Source organism: Crocuta crocuta, unplaced genomic scaffold, assembly GCF_008692635.1.
Source record: "Crocuta crocuta isolate KB4526 unplaced genomic scaffold, BGI_CrCroc_1.0 scaffold1577, whole genome shotgun sequence".
NCBI lineage: Eukaryota > Metazoa > Chordata > Mammalia > Carnivora > Hyaenidae > Crocuta > Crocuta crocuta.
This window is the reverse complement of record NW_027532032.1, coordinates 20,874-41,874: the sequence shown is the minus strand read 5'-3', so window position 1 is coordinate 41,874 and position 21,001 is coordinate 20,874.

Sequence of the window (21,001 nt, the reverse complement as noted above, 5' to 3'; positions counted from 1 at the left end):
AGCAGGCTTCCTCCAGGTCACACACACACACACACACACACACACACACACACACAGGGTGCATAGAATTGGCACGAATTTAATTTATTTTGGCCTCCAGCAAGAATGTCAATAACACTTGAATGATCTTCCTTCAATCATCAAGGATGATGATGAATTTTCATGATCAAATAATGAGCACTTACAAAGTCAAGTGTTAAGGTTATTCCAACTTTTGAAGAAGTGGCTGCAGAAACTTAAGCCCTGAAAGAGGCTCTTTTCACTTGGAAGCTCTCTAGGGAGATTTTTTTTTTTAAATGTTTTATTTATTTCTAGGAGAGAGAGAGAGACAGCGTGAGCAAGGGAGGGTCAGAGAGAGAGGGAGTCACAGACTGAAAGAGGCTCCAGGCTCTGAGCTGGCAGTCAGCACAGAGCCCGACACGGGGCTCGAACCCACGAAACGCGAGATCATGACCTAAGCGTCTCTAGGGAGATTTTTAAAGCAGATAGTAAAGGTACTAATTCAATATCTACATAGGATTTTTCCCTTTAAATGGAGAACTAGATAAATGCCATTAGATTTCAAAGCTCCTTTTATCACTTTTTCATTTAGAAAGAGAAGAAAGCAAAAAAAGAAAAATAAGAAAATGATATCGTATTGCTTTTCTCCTCACACCTTTTGGTAGGAATTGTTCTGAAGCTGCTAGCAAAGAATACTGACAAGTGTATTTTCCTAGTATTGCCTTTTGATTTGATGTTGTAGCATAGCAAACATGGCAGACATGATCTCTTGCTTCAGGCACATGTCTGATCCATAGACTTCTATACATGAGAAGATATGAAGGGAATAAGACTCTTCTGTTTATGTGCTGATACTACAACAGCATTTGCCACTGTTAAGAGACTTGAGTTCTGACATCAAATTTGGTTGCTTTGACAAGGTTTCTAGATCCGAAGTCTGCTCATACTGGACGATATCATGTGTAACCAACTCTCCATCACTATGTGAAATGAAGACAGATTTAGGTATTTAATTTATAGTGCCATGTAGATGATATTTCATAGAGGAATTTCATGGCAGACCATGTCTCTTGGCCTCTGGGAAATTCTTAAAATCAGTAGTTTAAAAATAACCTTTGAATTTCAGAGAATGTCATTTAGATACTGCTGTGGTTAAATGGTTGTGTTTCCTATGCATACACCTCAGAAGACAGGCAAATGATTATAAATGGCAGTACAGAGGCAGCACTGAATTTCTGGAAAGCATAAAGTGAATCTAGCTTATGTGTCATTCTACAAGAGGATCAGGTTCTGTGCATAGATGACACTCACTGGAAAGATGCCATGTAAAGCCCACCACTGGAACAAGGTGGGCAGTATCAAAAAGTCAGGGCAGCAGGATCAAAGTTTCCATCATACCTCTACTCATCTGTGTTGGCACTTTGTGGATTATCCACGAAAACTGGAACTCAACAACCAATATACACTGAGGTGAGGTTATCAGAAGCCTAGGGCACAAAGAGAAGCTTCCAAGACACACTGAAAAATAGCATGACTTGGCCTTGGACTTCTAGAACATGAGAATGTATGTTCCTAGTCAGGAACTCTCAGAAGCATAATGCTTTTTACATATTAGCCAAATCTAATCTTAGTTACAAATGTATGCAAGATACCTGGCATCAGGTGGCTACTCAGTGATTAAGGCTTGCCTCAAGCATAGGGTTTGTATGTAGAGAGTTTTCCCACACTAACTACTTACAGCCATGTGTATACATGAGTAGTCATCACTTGCATCTGTACCACACTCCAGCATGAAAGACAAATGCTCCCTGTTTTTTAAGTCCATATCTCATAAGTCCATATACAATTTTCTATGATTTAGGGAGTGGAGGAATAAATGAAAAGAAAAAACACCATACAGACCTAGTCATTCTTTCCAGGCTAAAGTCAATTCTAGGAACTGACTCTTGGTTGCCAAGGAGAGACATATTGGAAAAGTTAAAGTGGTGTAGCTGGAGAAGTCAGGCATGAAAGCTTTAACTGTAGGAGCTCTTGACTTATCCTACACTCTGTGTGTGTCTGAGCAATGGCAGGCATCATACCAATAGCATAAATGGTAGCACTGGCGTGATTGTGAGCCAGGTCACATCTTAAGGACAGAGTGCTTTGTTATTGGCTTTTCTTTCTAGGGAGTCTGGTAACTTGGATATGTGCATGACCCATTGCATTCTTTGCTCAGAGGCAAAGGATATCTTTTCTCTGTGTGTGGCTTCTTTTTAACTCTGGGGTGGAGGGAGGAAAAGCAAACAAACAAAGTAATAGTCAGCCATCTCTCTCCTCAGTGTCTTTTAGTCCTGTCACTATCAAATTCTGCCTTAGCTATTTTAATTAAGCCTTCGACTATAGCAGATACTTCCTTTCTGGGATGGCTGTTGGTAGGGTATTTGGGTATTTCATCAGCTTTGGGCATGCTGTTCCCAGCTTCTGCTTGAGGATGGTAAAAGTAGGAGAGGAGGAAGCTCCAAGTGAGTAAATCTCAGATGCTGTTACTTCCTGTCTCCCTTCTGATCACTCTCTGGGCTGCCATCCTGAGGGGTATATGGTTCTTGGGTTTTGGTATCAGCATGTATTTTAGCATGTTAGTCACACTCCAGAGCTTCGACTTCCTGCCCAGAAGCAGCAGAGTAGTGATGACCTCAAGAAGGAAGTTGTTATCCTTAATAAGAAACCAAGCTACTATTGGCAGGCTGTTGACACTAGGATGACAACAATGATCTTCAACTTACTCTGCCCCTGATCTAGAAGAAAAGCCTGAAGACTCTATAGATAAAGATACCATTCAGTTAACTCCAATATTCTGAACACTATTTTCCTATGGTGAATACACAGGCAACTTCCCATTCCTTCCAACTTCACAGGTCCCTGCACTCCATTTGGGATAATAAGGACCATTATTCCTAGGGAATCTTACAAGGAGAGTTCCAGGTCAGGGAGCAGGATGGAGACCTTAGCATTGGCTGGGATACAGCTTGGTCCACTGTTGGGGTGCCTTTCATAGTGACTCATAGTAGTTGCCTGATCTTTGAGTCACCACTAATAAGGGATGCTGGTCATCCAGTGTTCATTATGAGCTCTTGATAGTTATGCAGACTTTACAATCCCTAAGAAGAATAAGGAAATTTATTTTTAATTTCACCATCCCCTAATTCATCCCCTCTGTGTATGGAGTCCATCTGTGGCTCACTGTATACTTACCCACATTCATATGGATTTGCCCCTGCTGATATATGTGTGTTTCTCTTCCTACCAGTGGGAGTTAGTGTTTCTGTGTAGGAGTCTGGCATTGTATTTTTTAGTCAAATCCTATGAGGGGCATTCTCAGGAGAATTAATAGAACAATTTGTTTAGAAAACACTTCCCACCTCCAGATATTCCTAAGCAGACCAGTCTGATTACAAAAAGGACTAATTCAAATCAAAATTCTTTGGGAATTGTTGAGAGTCCTGCTATGAACATTGGGGTACATGTGCTCCTATGCATCAGTACTCCTGTATCAACAATAGCCAAAACATGGAAAAAGCCTAAGTGTCCATCAGCAGACAAATGGATCAAGAAGATGTGGTTTATCTATACAATGGAATATACTACATGGCAATGAGAAAGAATGAAATCTGGCCACGTGTAGCAACATGGATGGAACTTGAGGGTGTTATTCTGAGCGAAATAAGTCAGGCAGAGGACAGCTACCATATGTTTGCACGTTTAGGAGGATTAGGAGGAACTTAATGGAGGACCATGGGGGAGAAGAAGGGGGGAAATAGTGGGGGAGAGGGAGAGAGGCAAACCATGAGAGACTCTTGAATTCCGAGAACAAACTGAGGGCAGATGGGGGGGAGAGGAAGAGGGGTGATGGGCATGGAGGAGGGCACCCATGGGGATGAGCACTGGGTGTTATATGGAAACCAACTGGACAATAAACTATTAAAAATAAAAAATAAAAATAAAAAAATAAATTTAAAAGAAGAATTCTTTGGGAAGATCTCAGAAAATCAAATAGCCCAATTTCAGATTAGACAATTGGGATCTAAGGAAAGGTATTGAGGTTAGAGCCTGCAAGATGGAGGTACTAGGAATGGGATGATAAAAGGGAAGAAGAGAAAGGAAGTTTGATAAAAGTTTAAAAAGAACAACAAATAAGGACATAGCCCCCACCAGATGCCTAATTTCTCTTTCAATGTTTGCAAATGCTATGCAAATAGCTCTTGCATTTGAGTTGCCCAGGTGGCTGGATATCTATTTATTTTGCATTTAACCAAGGGTCAAAGGATCTTTCCTTACGTTTTTGCCTAACGGTTCCAAATAAACTTTCTACCATGTCTATCTGGGGGTAGACTGGGGTAGAGTTGGTTTATTCAGTACTTAAGATATTTTTAGATCATCTTTAAGTCACTCTGTTGGAAGAAAGCAGCATTTATGTACTGAAGGATTTCCAAAAAGAACACAGAAAAGCTGGGTTACTGCCCTCCTCATTCCTGACTCTGGAAGAATTTCCCACTGGGAATTCAGGCAAGTCACTTGGACTCTCTGTTTGCCCTGATCTCAAAGGGTTATTGTGCAAATAAGTGAAATTGGTCAAATAGTGGTACAAACTAAAGCAAGGTATCAGAGGTATATAGCCATACCTCAAGACAAGGGCTGACAATGACAAGTCAGTGGTTGGCAACATAAACTCATGGACTCTGTGTTCTTCTCTGAGTTCCATTTTACTTAATTTCATTCATGTTGTTATCTTACTAAAGGAGGTATGTCAGGCATTTGTTGCACAGTGGCCTCAAACCTCAATTTCTTTTTTTAATATGTTTTCTTTTATTTATTTATGAGAGAGAGAGAGAGAGACAGCGTGAGCAGGGGAGCGTCAGAGAGGGAGACACAGAATCCGAAACAGGCTCCAGACTCTGACCTAGCTGTCAGCACAGAGCCTGACACAGTGCTAGAACCCATGAACTGTGAGATCATGACCTGAGCTGAACTCAGATGCTTAACCGACTGAGCCACCTAGGCACCCCTCAAATCTCAATTTCTATAAAACTATATACTATTTCTCCTAGAAGCTGAAGAATTTTAGATTTTTTGCCTGTGCATAACGACATAATTTTCAAGCTATAAAACTCACAGGTTTGTAGAACATTGCATATATAATAGTCATGCTTCTCTATTTTTTCTGAATAGAGGACAGTATAATTTGAAGAAGAATTGTAATTTAGTGAACCATTTTCTCCCGTTTGCATCAGAGATGATAAGTAAACTCCCATAGATAATATATTTTGTAGCATTATACTCAGCACTAGGAGCTATGTTTCTATAAATTCCATAGTAGTACATATGCATTACTTCTTCTAGTTAGGTCAGTCAGAATGTGTGTGTGCGCACATACACAAAAGCCTCCAAAGGCATGAAAGATACTATAAAGAACTTCATGGGGAATGTTTCACTGAAAATGTTACATAATAGATATATAACAATATGGTACCAAAATCATGATTTATAAAAGTAAAAACTGATAAACTCATTTCATTAAAATGTAAAACTTAATTATAGACTGGGAGAAAATATTTTCAAATTGCATTACCAAAAAAGGACTTGTTTCTAGAATATGTAAAGAACTCTAAAATCTAAATATTTTAAAACCAAAAAATCTAATTAGAAAATGGACAAAAAACACAGACAGACATCTCATCCAAGAGAATATACAGATGGAATATAAGTACATGAAACATGTTCAATATCATTACCCATTAGGGAAATGCAAATTAAGACAACAATATTTTACTACACACCTATTAGAAGGGCTAAAATAAAAAAGTAGTGACACCAGAAAGTTCTAGAAAGGATAGAAAGAAACTAGATCACTCATATATTGTTAGTGGGAATATAAAATGGTATAGGCATTCTGGAAAATAATTTAGAAATTCCTTTTCAAACTAAAAATAGATTTGCCATATAGTCCAGCAATTGCACTCTTGGGCATAGATTCCAGAGAAGTGAAAAAATATTTTCATGTAGAACTGTATACATATATGTTCATAGAAGCTTTATTCATAATATCCAAACACTGGAAACTACCCAAATGTCCTTCAATGGACGAATGTTTAAACAAATCATGGTACATGTATACCTTGGAATACTACTCAGCAATATAACTTTCATGACCCTCAAGGGAATTATCCTGAGTGTAAAAAGCTAATCTCAAAAGGATACATTCAGAATGATTCCATTTCTGTAACAATTGTGAAATAACGAAATATAGAAACAGAACAGATTTGTGCATGCCAGTGGTTAGGGATGGGAGGGGACAGAAGGAGTAGATGTGGCTATAAAGGAATAGCATGAGGAAGTCTTGTAGTGATGGTACATTTCAATATCTTGATTGTCCTGATGTTTACTCAAAGCTACACCTGTGATAAAATTGGCACAGAGCTACACACACACACACACACACACACACACACACACAGAGTTTATGTATAACTGGTAAAATATTTTTTTAAATGTTTTATTTATTTCTAGGAGAGAGAGCGACAGCATGAGCAGGGGAGGGTCAGAGAGAGAGGGAGTCACAGACTGAAACAGGCTCCAGGCTCTGAGCTGGCAGTCAGCACAGAGCCCGACGCGGGGCCCGAACCCACGAACCGCGAGATCATGACCTAAGCGAAAGTCGGACGCTTAACCGACTAAGCCACCCAGGCGCCCCTAACTGGTAAAATATTTTAAGCTCTATGGATTCTACAAATGTCAGTCTCCTGCTTTTGATATTGTACTATAGTTATGCAAGATGGTAAGATAGGGGAGGATGGGTGAAGGATGCACAGGACCTCCTTGTACATTTCTTTGGACCTTCCTGTGAATTTAAAATCATTTCAAAAAACTTTTTAAATGCCTACAAAACCCAAGAATAACATTTTTGGATGCTGTGGGTTTTGTTTCCTATGTAAGGCATAATTACTTTCTTAATTTTATGTATTAAAAATAATCCCTGTGTATTAAAATATAATTTCCTGTCTTTTGTGCCTAAACATAGCACAATATATTTTAAAAAGCACAGCCTGGGGGGAGGGGACAAGATGGCGGAGAAGTAGGGAGTTCCTTACATTGCACTCGCCCCCATATCTCGCATGGAGAAGATCTAAAGCCATAGGAACCCTTTGAATCCAGGAGATTGGGAGGAAAAGAAGACAGAGTCCACTGAGAAAACCTTCTAACATGAGTGCGAACTGGGGAAGATAAAATTGGGCTGGGCCCAGAGATGCAGAGGGACGGCAGCGAGCCCCCTCTGCGGGGAGTAAGAGGGGAAAGAGAGAAGCCGAAACTGCTCAAGACACGGTCCCTGTCGCTGGGGAACAGAAAAACATCCACTCGGGGCACAGAGGGACCCAGTCGCCAGCTCTCCAGCTAACCCAAACAATCCCTGGGAAAATAACTATGTGCGTGTCAGATCCCTGCATGCGCCAACTCGACCTGGAGGGGCCGGGTGCAGATCGCACCTTTGTGCTTCTGGCTCGGCTGGATCCCTAGAGGGGAGGCGAAGGGCTTAAAGCTGGGACATTTGCCCGCGAGTTCATGTTTTCGGTGACGAGACACAGAGGGACCCGGTTTCCCGCTCTCCAGCGGAACCGAGGCACCCCCAGGTAAACCCCCATCCTTGCTCGCCACCCTGACCTGGAGGAGACTGGAGCAGAGGCTTCTGGCTCAATCCCCAGGGGGTAGGCAAGAGGCTTGGAATTGCCCTGAGGGGATCACCTGTGAGGCAGTGTCTACAGGCATTTCAGTGGGGTACATGGACTGGGATCTGGAAATGAGGCCTGGCCTGGGATATAGAGCATGACCCACCTTGGATGCGCCCCCGGCACGGGGAGTTTACACACCCAAAAAAGTGAGGTGCAGCGCTTGGTTCAAGAAGGGACTGCAGCACCGCCACTCTTCTCCCCACAACCACCAAGGCAGAACTCCCTCCTGATGCGTTGGATCAAACCACGCCCATCACTGCTAGGGAGCAGCCCTTTTTTTTTTAAATCGGAGCACTGCCCTGATTAATTCTGGTCACTGGCTTGCTTAAACAGTCACATTTAGTCCATTCTGTAGATGTAAATTCTACACCTACCTACCTTTTCATCTTTCTCTCAGGAGTAATTAGACTATATAGTTTCTCTGGATAATACCAGCGTCCTTCTCTTACCTCTCCAACCATATTCCACCCTTTAGCTCTTTGGAAAAAGCTTCTTATCCCTTCTGCCTGTTCATTCCATTTCCAATTTTGCCTCATCCCCGCCCTGTCATCTCTCTCTTTCTCTATGCTCTTCAACCAGCACTGCATACACCTGGCTATTTAATTGTAGCTGGGAAATCTGGTTATATGCTTTAAACCATTCTTTGTCTATCAGCTTTCTTCTTTGTTCCTTTTCTTTTCTTCTTTTGGACTTTTTTATGTATTTTCATTTTCTATTATTCACCTTCCCTCCTACTTCTTTTCTCTTTAGTTTTTTGTTTTCCCTGTCAGTTTGCGTGTTTGTTGGATTTGTCTTTGCGTTTGTATGCCTCTGCTCCCTGTGTGTTTGTCTGTCTGTTTTCTTCTCCAGGGCTACCTCAAGAAACAAGCCAAAGTACACATGGTGGAGAGGCCCAAATACCACTANTGCCTCTGCTCCCTGTGTGTTTGTCTGTCTGTTTTCTTCTCCAGGGCTACCTCAAGAAACAAGCCAAAGTACACATGGTGGAGAGTCCCAAATACCACTACGAGTAGGAAAATAAAATAACCAAGGCCTCAACAAGAGAGACCAAGAGATACCACTCAAAGAACACTTTCTGAAAGGATAAGCCCCGGAGAGTCAAAGAGTCTTCTTGGGTACAGCAGCACTCACAGGTGCAGAGAGCATAACAAGTCTTCAAAATTAACAAAAGATAGAAAGCTAAACAAAATGACGAAAAGAAAGAGCTCTCTTCCAAAGAAATTCCAGGAAGAATCGACAGCTAAAGAACTGCTCAAAACAGATATAAGCAACATAACTGAACAAGATGTTAAAACAATAATCATAAAATTAATTGCTGGGCTTGAAAAAAGCATAGAGGACATCAAAGAAATTATGGCCACAAACAACATGGAGCTTCATAATAGGCATGATGAATTTAAAAATGCGATAAATGAGGTACATAATAAACTGGAGGCATCCAATGCACGGATTGAAGAGGCAGAAAGTAGAATAAGTGATTTAGAAGACACCGTTATAGAAAAAGGAGAAACTGAGAAAAAAAGGGACAAACTGATCCAGGAACATGAAAAAAGAGATCGAGAGCTCAGTGATACAGTCAAATGGAAGAATATCCATATCATACGAATCCCAGAAGAGGAAGAGAGAGGGTAAGATGCTGAAGGAATCCTGGAACAAATTATAGCAGAGAACTTCCCCAACCTGGGGAAGGAAGTAGACATTGAAATACAAGAGTCACAGAGAGCTCCCCTCAGATGTAATTTGATTCCATCTTCTGCATGACATATCATAGTGAAAATGGCAAAATATAAGGACAAAGAGAGAATTTTGAAAGCAGCTAGGGAGAAAAGGGCTCTAACATACAAAGGGAAACCTATCAGAGTGGTGACAGACCTATCTACTGAAACTTGGCAGGACAGAAAGGAATAGCAGATCTTCAATGTGATGAAAAGAAAAAATATGCAGCCAAGAATCCTCTATCCAGCAACCTGTCATTCAGAAGAGAAGGAGAGATAAAAGTCTTTCGAAATAAACAAAAATTGAAAGGAATTGTCACCACTAAACCAGCCCTACAAGAAATCCTGAGGGAGACTCTCTGAGGGAATTGTTGCAAGGAACGAAGATACCAGAGACAACAACACAAGCATGAATCCCACAAAGGACACAATGACTTGAAACCCATGNTGGAAAACAGTGTGGAGGTTCCTCAGGAAACTAACAATAGAACTCCCCTATGACCCAGCAATAGCACTGCTAGGAATTCACCCACAGGGATACAGAAATGCTGATGCATAGGAGCACATGGACCCCAACGTTCATAGCAGCACTCTCAACAATAGCCAAAACATGGAAAGAGGCTTAGTGTCCATCAACGGATGAATGGATCAAGAAATGTGGTTTATCTATACGATGAAATACTACATGGCATTGAGAAAGAATGAAATCTGGCCATTTGTAGCAACATGGATGGACCTTGAGGGTGTTATGCTGAGCGAAATAAGTCAGGCAGAGAAGGACAGATACCATATGTTTGCACATATAGGAGAATTAGGAGGAACTTAACGGAGGACCATGGGGGAAAGGAAAGGGGGAAATGGTGGGGGAGAGGGAGGGAGGCAAACCATGAGAGACTCTTGAATGCTGAGAACAAACTGAGGACTGATGGGTGTGGGGGGGAGGGAGGAGATGGGCATGCTGGAGGGCAATTGTAGGGATGCGCACTGGGTGTTATATGGAAGCCAACTTGACAATAAACTATTGTAAAAAATAAAATAAAAATTAAAAATAAAAATCACAGCCTGTAATGTAAAAAGATATTAAATTCTCTGGTGTAAGGATGTGATGGTGGAAATGGAAGATACCTGAACACAGCTAAAAACTGGGTTTTATGGCCCATTGTTAAACTGTAATTGACAAATTTCATACGGTTGTTTGTTAAGGATTTTGTGATAATCAGTCCTCAGTTGTTACATTACTAATCAAAATACATTTATATTTGGCTGGTAGAGTGTGTTTCATACTTTCAGTAAATATAGTTATGTAAGCCCAAGGGTTTCCATTTTCCAATCAGAAAATAGATAGCATGACATCTTAGATTCAGGCAAAGTACCCAACTAAGGTAGAAAGGCTGTCTCGAGACTTGAAAAATATGTATTTCACGTTTCTTAGTTCTTAGTTGCTTTAGGTTGTTGATGATGTGGACAGATGGGCTTGTGACATTTACATTGAGGAAATTAATTAAGCATTTTGAGTCAAGAAGCCTTTTTTTAGGGTTATAGTTTCCATTAGAATTCAGAACTCAAGAAGAGAATAAAGAATGTTTTCAATGGACTTTTTCAAGATCCTTTGTTAAATTTTATTAATGAGATCCTGAAAACATTTTAGCCTAGGAAAATGGTATAATTTTTATTGGTTTATATCAACTTACTAAAAAGTTTATATGTAAGCTAATATATACCTACACACATACTCTGGGGGGAAAACATGTAAGTGGCAATAATGTAAAATGAACATGATCTGTAACACACTTCGACATTTTTAGATGCTATTTAGAAAATATTACATTTTACCACACCTTAAACTTGGAGAAGGAAAAGCACTGTAAGTGTACCTATTGAAGCAATGAGTTATGAAGATGATAACCTACATCCTCATTGCCTTTGTAGAATGCTGAAAGGATAAATCAGGCAGAGTGTATAGCATATTTTGAGCTTCATGGAAAATGTATGCTTGCTATTTTTTCCTCATATAGTAAAAAATTTTACACACTAAATTCTGCCTTCCTGATACCCTTCATTGACACCTTTTCCTATCACTACAAAGAGAAAATCTTTGATTCTCCTATGTGTTCACTCCAGAACCACCTTCTATCCTCCAAAATATCCATATACCCTACCCTCATTTCAAGCCATTAATCAACATGTCCTCTTATCTCTGAACATGCATTTTGAAGGACTTGTATATGTGGGACTCAATTAAGAAATTGAGATAGACCAAAGGGCATCTCAATGCACCTCTAAGCCCTTGAATGAGGAGATGATATGTGCATACACTTTACATATTTGGGGGTCAGTAAGGTTGTCTTCCTTCATACTTACTAAAGGTTTATGAGGTTTTCAGGTTACATTTCCCTTGTTATTTTTTATTATGTAAGGTGCTACTCCTGGGTAAAAACCATATGATTTAAAACAAATCTTTTTATGTTTTTATTTTATTTTTGAGAGAGACAGAGTGCGAGTGGGTGAGGGGCAGAGAGAGAGGGAGACACAGAATCTGAAGCATGCTCCAGGCTCTGAGCTGTCGGCACAAAGCCTGATGCGGGGCTCGAACACACCGACTGTGAGATCATGACCTGAGCTGAAGTCAGACGCTTAACTGACAACTACCTAGGTGCCCCCAAATCATGTGATTTTTAAAAATCAGTGAATAATGACCCTGGAAAAGTCTTGCCATGCCTCCAGGTGATAAAGACATAGAAAAATTAAAAAGCCTATCAGATGGGAATATCACTGTGGAAATTCTGTCCATCAGGAAAAGCATAGAGATTATAGATAAAGTATTTTCTTATAGTTCATTTCTCTGCAAGGACCAGATAGAGTTCATTGACACAGGTAATCTCTGCCTACTCTACACTCACTTCTCTGCATTAAAAGTGCTCTTGGTTTTCTACCAGTCTCATGTTGATAGAGCGAATCTTTAGTTGCTCCTGCAGAATTGAGAGCTAAGTAGAACAAGCATTTCTTTCCTCTGCATCAAGGCTGAAAGGAGGAGAAGAAACTTAAGAAAAGTAAGAATAGTCAATTGGAGGGGATAGCTTAAGTATATAGTTATAAATATATAGCCATGAACAAGGAGATAGATTTAGTGACTATGATGTCCATTCTAACCATCTTAAGCTTTTGAAAGGTACACAGCTAAAATGAAAAGACGCATTTGCCAGTTTTCATTGTATAACTACGTTTAGACTTCCTTGAAAGCCCAAGGCACATGAATGGCAATGTTGAATAAGGAGGGGTTAGAATTTTGGCTTAGAAATCTACAGATCGTTGTAGATTTTGGGGTTCTTTCCAGTAAAGTTGTAGGTCTTGCTAGTTGGTGTGACGACACTGCTCTTAGTTGTTTGTTTTGTGGGAAATTGTCTTGTGATACTTAACTTTATTTCATTTAACTAATTTTGAGTTTGCAAGGTCAGACCTCTAAAAGCTAGTCATTCCCTTCTACATAATTGGCTTAGAATTAGAATATGCTATCAGAATAAATTGTCACCAGGCAAATGGTGGTGCCTTAGTTATGGTAGATTATAGCAGCTCTTGAAACTGTATTTCCCGTAGCTGTGGTTAATGGAATACAACAAAGAAGAAGATGTTTTTACCTCAGTCATACTTTTGTTCATTCAAAAATTGCATTGCTGTTTTAATATAAACATTGGAGACAATTAGATTTGAAATATCTCTGTGCTAAATTTAAAGAGATACAAACACTTGGTTTCACTAATCTTAACTGTTCTAATCACCATTTGTTTTAACATGAGTTTCTCTTCCAAATTTTAGTAGAATATTTCTCTTCTCTTAAATATTCATACCTATAATCAAAAGCCCTTATGCTCTAGGTTATGTTTTTGGAGGGGAGAAGTTCAAAAATCCTAACACTATGAGTGTGTCTTTATGGGGACAGAAGGCACAAATTCCTCTACAGAATAAATTTGATTTTCTATTTATAGTCTTTGTTTCCTTTCCCAGTGATCCCTGATTCATTACTCATGAGAAGGAGTGTGTCTGTGCTCACATGGATTAATCCATAAAAATCAAAAGCACCCTAACCTCTGGAGTAAAGACCCACTGGGTTTTGACTATTAGTTTGTAAACTATGCTATCAAATTTGGAGGAAAACACTGATTACAAATTGAAACCCCCAGTATCCTATTGCAATCAAATATATACTCACACTTAACAAGCCTTATGTTCCAAGTCAGGGGTCAAAAAATATTGCCTCCATATCCACAAAAAGAAAGAAGTAAATATTGAATATATACTTAACACTAAGCACTTTCATGTATTCTCTTGGTCTTTATTAAGAGTTGAATGTCATTACATGTGTTTTTGCAGATAAAAATGCTGAGGTTTGTAAGTTAAATTACTTGCCCAAGGGCACACACCCAATAAGTGATGGAGCTGAGCTTCAAATCCAGGTTAATCTGACTCCAAAATCTACACTCCTTTTTACTATACTTAATTGGCTTTTGCCTAAATGTATGTGCTTGGAAATACAAGAATCTTCATCATGTGTTTCCTACAACAGCAAGTGACTTTTAGGAGCCCATCAATGGAAACATTCAAGAATACCCTTTCTCATTGTTCTCCCCAGGTGTGTTTTTCCTGCACTCAATTTCATTTTATATACATCATCAAGTACCTACTATGGGTACGTCATGGCACTCTGGGCACTGTGATGGTCACACATAACTCAGCGATGACACATAATTGTGATTTACCAAGTTTGCCTTTCTGATCTGCCCAGTTTTGAAATAACCTTTTTAATGTTTATTTATTTTGAGAGAGAGAAAGAGAGAGAGAATACCAAGCAAGCTCCAGGTTGAGAGCGGAGCTGAATGCTAGGCTCGGTCTCACAACCATGAGATCATGACCTGAGCTGAAGTCAAGAGTCGGACCATTAAAACGACCAAGTCACCCAGGCACCCCAGTTTTCAAATAATTTCTATTCCTGAGTCCAGGACCTATCCCTGCAGTCTTTAATTTGGTGGGAGGATACTTCATGGCAACATAATTGAACAATATTAATAGTTTTGTCTCTTATGTCTTGGTCTTCCCTTAATGAAACATATGACAAGTTTTAACATCTTTATCTGCATTTCCCAGAAAAGAGATGGCAGCTTGAGAAAATGACGTGACTTGCTCACATAGCAGCTTACTGCTGGATACCAAACTTCACGGAATCCAAGGTCCATTATGCCCACTGTCTCTCCCAGGTGCCATACTGCTGTCCATATTGCTCCCATATACAAATGCTTTTGTGAAAACTCCCAACTGCATCATTCAGATCTCTTGTAGTTTTGGGAAACTACCCTCCCTCTCACCTCAAATCAACCCTACTTTCTAGGAGAGAGAGGCAGTGTGTATAGTATAATAAATCAGACAGATTTGTGTTGACAGTCATCCCCCTCTGTAACTATGTATGATCTTGGAGAATTTGATTGACTATTCTGGGTTTCAGTGCCTTAGCTGTAATATGAAGGTAGTAATACTTACCTGGAAATATTCTGAGTATTAGTAATAATGTATACAATGTGACTAGAGGGATGATATAATGGACACTTCAGAAAAGGTGTAGATATTAGAATTGTGTCTGTAATAAGATATTTAGAAAAAACTTAACCAAGAAGGTAAAAGACTTGTACACCAAAAACTATAAAATGGTGATGAATGTAATTGAAGGTGACACAACCGAATGGAAAGATATCCATGCTTATGGATTGGGAAATCAAATATTGTTAAAATGTCTACACCACCCAAAGCAATTTACAGATTTAATGAGTACATTACTTTTTATCATATGTATGAAGTGATGAAAGGGATAAGAGGGATTAGCTGTGTCTTCATATTTCTCTGCATATCAATTTTGATGTTTATATATTGCTATTAATCTGTTTCACTCTGGACTCCCCCCTCCCACCCCTGCTACTTCTCCTGCTCCTTCCCTTTCTTAATCCTGGTTTGTTAAGACCTGTTTCCAATTAAAGGTCGGCCCTCTCACCCTCCCAGAGGACAATTTTGCCTACTGTTTATCTTTCATATGATTCAGGTCTAGCTGTCCCACAGATCTCAGCTGATAACCCTTCTCTTCCCAGTTTAGTTAATGCTGCATTCTCCTCCAGAAACTTCAAGCAGAAAGCTGCACACATTGATTAGGGCACAATCTTAGAGTTAATGAAATGGTGGCTGAGAGATGGTTCCAGGACCACTGGGAATCCTATGCATCACTAGTGGTAAAACAAACATCTTTTTTCATCTACAAGTCTGTGAATGATCGCTGCCATCCCCCACTGCTCCTCCAATGTAACATGCTCACCTTATTCCTTTTTCTTTTCTGTTCCTCTCTTCTTCCCTCTTTCCAGGACTGTCAGCTTGAGTTATAATACACTGATCTCTCCCTTCCCCTCTCCTTTAGTGCATTTGTGCTTTTCTGGATAGGTTATCAAGAGTTGAGCAGCACAAAATCCAGATGGTAACAGTCAGCCTTGCTCTAAGCCCTGGCAGTGGGTGTTAGAATTTGATTACTGTATTTAGTAGCCATTTAGAAGCTGAGCAGTCTTAATCCCTTAAATATAGCCTGGCTAGAGTTGTGGGTGTAGTTTTACCAGATGTTTGCCTGCAGGGAAAAGTTGGAAAAGGATGCAGATCTGGATGGTGTTTCAACAGGGGGAAAAAAGTGAAGGTCCAAATCTATGAAAAGGGTAGCAGTAGGTCTTAGGGTAAAGCATCTGAACAGGTTGTGGCAAGTGGCTCCTGGGAAGATGAGGCAGCAGTAACAGCAACACTGTTTTATAGTGTTTTCTAGTAAGATTCTTGAAGAATGCTTTTGTGCAGTAGTTGCATGGCAAAGTTAATTTTTTTATTATTACTGCCAGGAGCTGTCCAGGTCAGAGAAGAATTTCCCTTTGGGTCCAGTATGGCATTACCCTCATTAGCCATGAAGATACCTACTAATGACACACTTGATTATGTCATACTTCTTTACCAGAGGTCATGGCAGAGAGTTATACTGCAGGACGGCAGAAAAGGGAGGAGAAGGGGAAATTAGACTTTGAAAATACAGACTACTAATTAAAATAATATCAAACAACACTGAAAACATAAAATGTAGAGAGATAAAGTGAAAAGAGCCTTATACTGGAAGTCAGGAGGCCAGACCTAGTTTACCACATAGTGTTTTTGGGCAAGTTACTTACTTCACTTCCTTGGGCCACAGTGTTCTTCTCTGGAAAAAAGCCAATAGTATTACCTACCTTGCCTACTCCACAGCGTTGTCTTCAAAGTCAGTCTTCAAATCTTCAAGATTTTCATAGTTGATAAAGTGCTGTATAAGTTAAACAATTATTATTACCTTAATTACTTTAGCATTAATATTAAAAACAAAACCAAAACTGAACCACATAGCTGTAATTTGCGTCACCAACCTCCCCCCATATCTTGCCTCCTTTTGTCAAATGACATAGAAAAGGCTGTAACTGGGGCACCTGGGTGGCTCAGTCAGTTAAACGTCCAACTTCAGCTCAGGTCATGATCTCCAGGTTCATAAGTTTGAGCACCACATTGGTCTTGCTGCTGTCACCCTGTCAGTGCAGAGCCCACGTCGGATCCTCTGTCCCACTCTGACTCTCTCTCTTTCAATCTCTCTCTCGCTCTCTCTTTCTCTCTCATGTAAATAGAACATTTAAAAGAAGAATATGATATAACTTGCTAAATGACCAGTGATTTAAACCTTATTTTCTTTCTTTCACTGAAGGAATAACTTGTTTTCAATGTCCTGTGAAACTCCGAGAAAGATTTTAGTTCTGGCATTTATTAACCTATTGGGAGGTTGCTAAATCTGTCAATGCCTCAGTTTCTCCCTCTATAAAATGAGGATTGTTACAGAACCGACCTTTTGGGGTTGTTGTTGGGATCAATTGAAATAACCAATGTAACATGATTTAACACAGTGGTTCCTACATAGTAAAGACCCACTGTTAGCAATTCACATTAGTATTACCATTACTACTACTATTACTGCTATTACTGTTACTGCCACCACTGCTAAGGAAGTTTGTCCCTGGTGGCCTTCTTTCACACAGCTTTTCAGCTTTGTTACCTACCAGTAATTCCTCTGGAGCCAAAGCCCACAACATAATTTCTTCTTTGACAAATTAGTGTCTCCTGCAACCACAGGTCTCCTCTCCCATTTCCCTCTATGTTTGGTGGGCTGTCAAACTACCATTGCCTCCAGGTGAGGCAATTTTGCTCAGTCAGTCTTCTGCTCAAAGGCAGCTAAGGTAGCCACAGGTTTAGGGGCTAAGTGGAGTCTCCCATGGATCTGTCTCTCATGCCTCTCCCAAGCCAACCCCACCCCTGAGACCTTGTTCTTGCTTGTACCTATCACTAGTGGGGCAAAGAAGATAAGGCACACACACACATACATACACAATGAGCATATATGCCTCCCATAACACACACACACACACACACACACACACACACGAATCAATTAATTAATTTCATCTTCTCTGGACCACTATTGCTGCAAGAAACAAGCAGAACCAAATGGTTCTAGTATCTGTTTCCATCTGCCAACCTCATGATTCTTGTCAACACCACTTCATAAAGCTGAGAAAAAAAAAAGTGAAAACTCACGCATCCCCTTATTATTATCTAACCACTTCATCCCAAGGGGACTGTTAGTAAATGTTTTCTTAGGTCCTGTGCATGCCTTCAGATAGCTTGTCTGCATGGGTCCAGTTTGACAATAAGGCAATTTCCCCAACTCCCCAAGTACATGTGTTAGGTGATATGGACTTGTGACCCACATTATGAGGGACACTTGAAGCTCTACTTGGAAAGAGACAGGTATTTTATAATAAAGACCAAAGCACAGAAAGTATGAATTGACTCTTCATTGCTGTGCTCTTTGAGTGAATTGGAGCCAAATGAACTATATAGTTGCATGTTTGCAAAGTTCCTTTGACTGTAGGTTGCAAGCATATAAAAATACCTCTAAAGGCTGAAGTCCCAAGGTTTAAGAGCTTGTAGGCATGGTACATGTAGTTACAAAGTATAAAATTATGGAAAATTTGGGATTATGACATTTCAGGAACCTCTCCAAAGGACTGTGATTTTTTTTCCTTCCCATTTGTGAATCATTTGCAGTAAATGGACTATTCCAGCTTAACTCATGGGAAATCTGCAGATATTAACAGTCCATTTCTTTTTCTAGTAGGTGAAATAGTGGCCCCTGGGAGAAGAAAGAAGTGGACTGAAGTGATCCCTATGTTAGGTCTGATACCCAAACCAGAACATGTTGACCATCTTGTAGATGCTTGGTATTTGGAGGGGACAGGCAGTAGAGTCAAACAAACCTGGGTTTCAACCCCAACTCTGCTACTCTCTATGACTTGGAGCTAGTCACTTAACCTCTATAAACCTTGACTTCTCCATGTCCCTTACAGGGCTGTTACTGTGGACATTAAATGAGATAATGCATGTAAAGCTGGGACTAATAGCAGGCATTTTGTCAGCCAAAAACACCTCTCTTCCTTTGGAGTGGGATGGTTGAAAAGAAACTTAGAGAAGAAATTGCTGCCCTGGCTGCTTCAGTGAGGACATCACCAGAATCAGAACAGGAGCCAGTGGTCTCATAGGAGGTGGTTAGGATAGCATGTGGCTTGGTGGTGGGATCCCAGAACTGGAAGCAGTAAGTGGAGCATCCCCAAGAAGACATACCCACAGAAGAACCTATCCATCCTTGGTAGCTGATGGTCAAGTGAAAGAGTGGGGAAGAAGGAAGTTGGAAGCAGGCATCCCTTGTCATTTTTTTGTAACTTGGTGGCACTAGATAAGATAATTGGTGCCCCACTTGTGGGGATGAGCACTGGGTGTTATATGGAAACCAACTTGACAATAGACTATTTGTTAAAAAAAAAAAAAAAGATAATTGGTGCCCCAGTCTCTGTGATCTTGGTTAATTTGAAGAACAGTGTTCAAAATTCCCTGATATCTTTCCTTTAGGGACCTTGTATGACCACAGAACTTCCTTTCCTAACTGTTAGCAACTGTGCTGTAGCAACAGGAGCCTTACACTAAGCTCCCACTTACACCATTGCTTTCACTGAATTTTCTGCTTCTAAGCTTTTGGTTATCCCAAGTCTCAAAAACAATCCTCTTTCCCCTAGTTGACACTGTTAGCCCTGCATACACTTGCATAGGAAGGCCAACCTTCTGCAGGAAGCCTTAACATAAGCCACTTTTCTCTCAAACTTCCAAAGCTCTGACCCACCCCTTCCTCTTGATACAACTCATGGAGTCAAACTATCTTCCTGTTGGTCTCCCCAAATCCCTTTCCATGGTATCCTACAGCCCCCCAAATTATGCACATGTTCCAGGAAGCACTGCCAATACAGAGAAAACTCAGTGGCTGTGATTATAGGGCACCATCACCCCCACTAACGAGTCAATGAGGATTCCCCACACCACTAAAATAGAGTGGCCTGAAGCCCAGTTCTGGCTAGTCCTCCCACTAATCTGCTGTTTGACTTGGGTAAATATAGTCCCTCTTAGGGCCATATTTTCATAATTTCTAGCAGTGTGAGGAGGGAGAAAATTAGTCATTGGTTAGCTCTGAAAATTAAAAACCAGTTTTGTGGCAAGAGGACAAACTTTGAACTACAAACACCTCACCTTAATATCCCCATCATGAGTCAAGTTACTAGTAGTCCCTTACAGCAGTGAAATAGCATATTCAAGTCTGCTCAGTTCAATGCAGCAAAGCCAGCATTGAAATCTGTGTGTAGGTCTGGGAGGACTCAGCTGGACTCTTCCCCCTTCCTGGCTGCTGCCGGTCCCAGGGCAATTATTGAGAGCCAGTTACTGTTTTCTGCACTTTGTCAGCCTAGGTCCAAGTTGTTCACCTCCTCTGTAAACCCCCAATCAATTAGTGGTTCTTACCCTTCCTAGGAAACTCCAATAGTAGTAAAAGTAAAGGGAGACAGAGCAGAGAGATCTGAGAAGATATATGTATTTAGACTTATGGTCCCAGTAGACCAGATTTTTTTAAAAATTTTTTTTATTTATTTCTAGGAGAGAGAGATAGAGACAGCATGAGCAGAGGAGGGTCAGAGAGAGAGGGAGACACAGACTCTGAAATAGGCTCCAGGCTCTGAGCTGGCAGTCAGCACAGAGCCCGACGCGGGGCTCGAACCCACTAACCGCGAGATCATGACCTAAGTGAAAGTCGGACGCTCAACCGACTAAGCCACCCAAGCGCCCCCCAGTAGACCAGTTTCAAAGTTACCAACCCTTGATATTTATCTTACCAATCACTGCAGCATTGTTTGTAATAGAATAAGATTTTAAATCACTGTCCATTAATAAGGGACTGTTTAAATAAATCACATTACATCCATACAGTGGAACGCTATGTAGTTGTAAAAAGAAATCAGGCAGTTCAGTATGTACCAATATTGAAAGGAGTCCATGATAAATTAAGCATCA